Raw genomic sequence first — 5870 nt, 5'->3', positions numbered from 1 at the left:
CCGATTAGCTTTTACGCGAAATCATACTGATCGATCAAGCTGTCCCGGTCACGCTACTTAAAACTTGTAAATATTGTAAATAGCTTTTTGTGAATTTGACTCTGTAATTAAAGTGTGTACACGTTGCAATTCGCAGTCGTCTCTGGCTTGCCCCAGAATACTCCTAGAGCTGCATTCCGTTCCTCGTTGTTCCCTACGCTTGCTGAGCTCCTCTCTTTGCTAAATTAGCTTAATTTACGCGAACAGATAGATATTTTTTTAGAAAAACCTATAGAGTTAATATTCATCTGTAATTTTTATTAATCTTTTTACAATAATCAACTACGTACACTATAAAAATAATTTAAATATTCTAATTGTGATTGTAAAAAATTAAATATTTTAGCATTGAGAATTATCAAAATCTAATATTTTGTTAATAAAATAAAATCTTCTACCTAATTGAAAGGCACAAGATTGAAATTTAGTCTGTAATTTAAAATTTTTCAATTATCGTTAATCCGTTTATTCCCAACGACTTATTAATAATAACCTATTATAATGCGTTTTATTATGCAAATGAAGAATATGTTTAATAGATACGTCAAACTTAACGAGTCTGTTAACGAGCCATTATGAAATTCGAAAACAAATACGATCAATACTATTTTAAATAATTATTAAATACACAAACTTTATCTATTCGAAAAATTTAATTAGAAATTTTAATAAGAAATAAATTATTGCATTATTGATTATTAATTTCACGAATTTTAAAAATTATCTTTGAAGTCGACAATATATCAATTTCAGTGAAAAAAACCTTTATTCTAATTATAAAATAAATATTATAATCCTAATTACGAAACAAATATTATTATAAAACAAATATATTTGCGTTTGAATTTGTTATCTTCTTTGATCATGAAATCGCCAGTGAATTCCTAATAGCATCTATCTTTGGAAGAAAGGGGTACTTGGTGATATTTTTTACGTCGCCAAGAAGCTAATAGTAAATATTTAAAAATATCGATGATTGAACGATTTTCATAATATAATTGGCCCGATCGTTTCTAATTATCAATCTGATTGAAATTATAATGTTTCCTAATGCTTCCTTCCAATTTACATTGCGGCGATAGTTTTCTGGTGCAAAATCCTTCATCTTGTCTATTTTTTCCATCTTCCTTATCTTCATAGCTTGCGTTAAATTAAATAAAAATTTGGCTTTGAGAATGTACAATCTCCCAGTAGGCTTGCCCCAGAATACTCCTAGGGCTGATTGATCACGAAACCAACAAAACTCACTTATTCTCAAAAAAATGGACACACATTTTCGATCAGGAAATCAAACATGAAGTATGAATCTAGCCAACAACTTGCAGACCTACAAGTAGAGTGTAATAAGGATAAAACTATATATGAACATGAGAGGCATATAGAGGAAATGAAGGAAGATGTGCGTAAATTAGAAGCTGAAATAGAAAAACTGTACAAGAAACAAAATGAAATGGAAGTGCAACATACAGAAGATATAGAAACAATGGTTAATACAATATTTCCAAATAGAAAAATTATTTGTTATTTACCAATGTCAATATTATATATTTTTTTTTTATTTACAGACTAAAATGCAACAGGAAATAATAAGCAAGCATAATTATAAATACCAAGCAGAAAAGCATCTACTTTAATTAGTAAAACTATCTGAAGAAAAAGAAAGAGAAATCCCAAAGCGAAAAACAATGGAAATAGAACTCTGAAATTGTGCAAACAAACTATCAAGAAGAATAACTGTATTAGAAGCTGAACTATGTGCCAAGAAAGAAGAAAATAAAACAATGGTAAATGAGATAATTTTATTTGTATAAAACGTGATATATAAACTATTAAAAATTATATTCTTTTAAATTATTTTTCTTTTTTCAATAGATTGAAGCTCTTGAAACACGCATTGAAGAACTACTAAACACATTAGAAGTAATAAAACGCGATCATGATACCGAAATTGGATTATTACAAAAAGAAAAAAGTCAACTCGATGTTTGTATTACGGATTTGACTCAAGAATGAGCTAATCTTGAATCTAAATTGGAAATAAAACAGAATGTTATTTTGGAACTTCAAACTCAATTATCTGCTCTGCAATGTGAATTAGATGAACTGAAAGCGGAATACGAGAAACTTGCCGATGATCCAATTAAACGAATTTTCGATTTTACTGATAAGCATGAGAAAGAAATTCAACATTTGAAAGATGACTTCCTGGAAGAAAAAGGAAAATTATTAACGGAAAATGAAATTTATAAGACATGTGAATCAGAAGCAAAAGCGAAAGCTAATGAAATGGAAGAAACAAATTCTTTTCTTATGGAAGAATTAAAAGATATTCAAAGGCTTTATAAAGATGTATGTACATATGTATATTCTATATGCGTGTATATACATATGCTCTATTATTTTAATCATATAATTTTAATTTAATTTTCTTATTTTAAAAATAATAATGTTTTAATTTTAATTATTATTATCAACTCTTAAGTTTGTTACTTTTCGTATTATGTATTAATAAATTTCACCGTTATATTTAAATTTTAATTTACAATTGCTCCTTAAGCCCCTTTTTATTTACATTTGTTTCTTATTTTAGGTCAGCCAACGATTGCAACAAGTCAAACTGAATTGGAGCTTTCAAATGAAAAACATATTATTATAGTAGAAAAATATAAAAAGGATTTGGATGATCTGAAAAATGTGCATATTGAAGATAAGTTGCAACTAGAGCAATTATTAAAAAAAAAACCAAAGAAGAATATTTGAAAGAACTAGAAAATGTACGGTGATAAAAGTTTTCATTTTAATTGTAGCAGATGTGTATTTTTATGTATAATTGGTTATCTCTAATAATTATTATATACATTATTTTACATAGATTACACTAATGAAAGATAAAGAATTAGATACATTAAAACAAGCTACTACTAAAAGAATCGAAGAGGAAACTAAACAAATAATTAAACATGCTGAAAGAATAATCAAAACTGCAGAGTCTGATAAAAGAAACGCATTGATAGAATGCCGTGCCGAAAATAAGGAATAAATGAAAAAAGAGTGATTGTTGAATGCGACGCGAAAGTAAGCGGATCACACGTGCGTAAAATGCCAAACATCACTGACTAATTGTTCTCATTGTTCTTCTCGTGTGAAGTTTAATTCTTAATTTTAGCATTAATTGTAATACCCAATGTAATTGTAGGTAATTATTCAGTAATAGGAAGCTAGCTGCAATTACAATGACCTTGACATATGTTATCAAGGTCATCATCTTAAGATTATGAAAGTTTAGTCGACTAAAACCAAGTCTCAAGGTCATCGAAGTCAGAGCTGATTCCCTTCTACTGAATAATTACCGTAATTGCATAAATTATTATAAAATTGTATCTGCACTTTGTAGAGGTTGTCTTTTCTTTCTGTGATGTTTAAGAAAATTTCTGTTATAATGGAGCAACATCTTCACAGTTATTAAAGTAGAATTTTTGTATTTAGGTCAATGCCATGATGAAAGAGGCACAAAACACCGTAGAAGATGAAATGCGACTTAACAATGAAAATTTAAGAACATGTTTGGTTCGTATGGAAATGGAGTATGATTTATTAGATGAGAAACTTTCGCAGAAAGATGCTGAAATCGCCAAACTCTCTACAACACTCGAAGAACTTAGACTTTTCATAGAAACTCAGGTGATTATGCGTTACAATTAATAATGTTGCATAATACATTGTTTATAATATAGTTAAATAAATAAATTGTGATTTTTATGAAAGTTTTAGTCAAAGTTTGCAAATTGAGCGGATTAGATAGAGCGGAAACTGAATTGGCGGAGAAAAAGAAAGAATTGAAAGCTTTAAAGGATCACATCAGAACAGAAGGAGCCGAAATGGTTGCTAGGAAAAAAAGGTTAATATCGTTGATAAATTTTGTTTTATAATACTTAATCTTCAATTTATTTCATTTTGATCAATGATTATTATAAACTGATTATTTAGGTTGGAAGTAATAATGGCTGAAAATGAAGCATCCGTTTTCGCACTTACTAATCGTTTGGCACAAAGTAATGCTGAAGTGGAAAAACTACAAGATGAATTAAAACATAGTAAAGATTGCATTCGCGAACACAGGGAGCTCCTTAGTGCAATGTTCACAATTGGTGGATGAGCAGATTCATGCTGTTATGAATGATTTAGATACTCATAGAGAGTTGGTAGATCAACATGAGATTAATAATTTATCTCAATTTGAATCAATAAAATCTATTTTTGAGACACAAATCGAGGATCTGAAACAAAAAGCAGCAAAAGAAATTTCAAGACTTCAAAATAATTTGGATCAGAAATCTTCACAAAACGATGAGAGGTAATTGTGTACTTGTTATTGCACTCATTTTGATATTGTGTACTCTTTGTACAACACTTAAGATATATTTCTAAAGATTTTAATTTTAATTATCAAATTCTGTTGTAGCTAAAAAAGTAACTTGATGAAACGAGTAAAAAATTTCATGACGCGCAAAATCTATTACTCAATTTCGAGGAACAAACTGATGTTCAGAAGCTTGACATTTCATGACTGGAGTTAGCAAATAGCAAACTCTTAGAACAATTAAAAAACCGAGAAAAGGAATTAGAAAAAATTAATCAATTACTTAAAGCTCAAACAAGACAACATAAAACTGTTGCAGTCATGGTAAGTCGAATATCGTATCAAAATAATGAATCATAGCTTAATGTGCATATATTATTAATTATTAATTAATAATTCTTAATAATTATACACTTGAAACATTTACAGACAAATGCTCGAATAGAAGAGCTTTTGCAAAAGCTGGAGTGGTTCAAAACAAGAGAAAAAGATGTAGAGGTAATAATCTTTTTTGAACATAGAAAATTTGTTGAAACTAGATGAGAATAAAACATTGCAAAAGAAAAAATATTTTGTTATAGGAAACCACTTTATCATTAGAGCAAGAACGAATCAAATGGAGGTTTTTAGAAAATATAATAAATACTTAAGCAACAACTTCAAGAAGAAAAAGCGCGACGAGAAGAAGCCGAAGAGTGAGTACAATTTAATAAAAACTTTTGATCATGAATTCTAAAAATAGTAAATAACAATGTATTTTATTATCTACAGAGAAGTCAAGAAAATTATAGAATCAAACGACCATCTCAAAAAGGATTTCGAGGAATTTAGTGACAAATACGCTGAAGTAATCGGTCATCAGAATCCTAAACAAAGGATCAAACATGTTACTCATCTAAAAGAAAAAAATTATCTTTTGGAACAGGTGCGTTCGGATAGGTTACTATTGCGTTCGCATTTTTTATTACAATTTTTGCTGATATTTTGATGTATGACTATTTATTTTGATGTGATATGTATATATTTCACGCTGCTTTGAAGTTACTACATATTTTTAATAGAACTTCCACTATAGTATCATTGAAAACAAAAACACTTGTATGCAACATTATTTGCACGCTCACATATCAAATTAGTAATGCAATAATGTGACAAAACATTTAATTTTGGGAAATAAGAGTTGTGATGTTGTACATTCTACAAGAAATATGAATTATGATATGTACATTCTAATTACCAATTGTAAATAATATACCAATATTTTCTAGCTCTGTGTTTTACAGCATTTTTTTATAGAAATAAATATTTTTTTATTGAAGTAACTCTACATTGCGTTTTTATTTGTGCATAGAGCATACAATAAAATATTAAATTCAGTGTCAATTTATTGAAATTATAAATAAATGTGTAAATAAATATTTGTTTGTATTTTGTATATCTTTTGTTTTCTCTAATTAAAGATAATGATTTT

General features: G+C 28.2%; 1 pseudogene; it reads left to right on the top strand.

The window, feature by feature from the left end:
* The first annotated feature begins 1333 nt into the window (after positions 1–1333).
* On the top strand, positions 1334–5647 carry LOC140672475 (uncharacterized; annotated as a pseudogene).
* The last annotated feature ends 223 nt before the right edge of the window (positions 5648–5870 follow it).

This window comes from Anoplolepis gracilipes, chromosome 1 (assembly GCF_047496725.1).
Source record: "Anoplolepis gracilipes chromosome 1, ASM4749672v1, whole genome shotgun sequence".
NCBI classification, from domain to species: Eukaryota; Metazoa; Arthropoda; class Insecta; order Hymenoptera; family Formicidae; genus Anoplolepis; species Anoplolepis gracilipes.
Note: the sequence above shows the minus strand (reverse complement) of the source record. Positions and strands in the feature narration are given on the sequence as shown.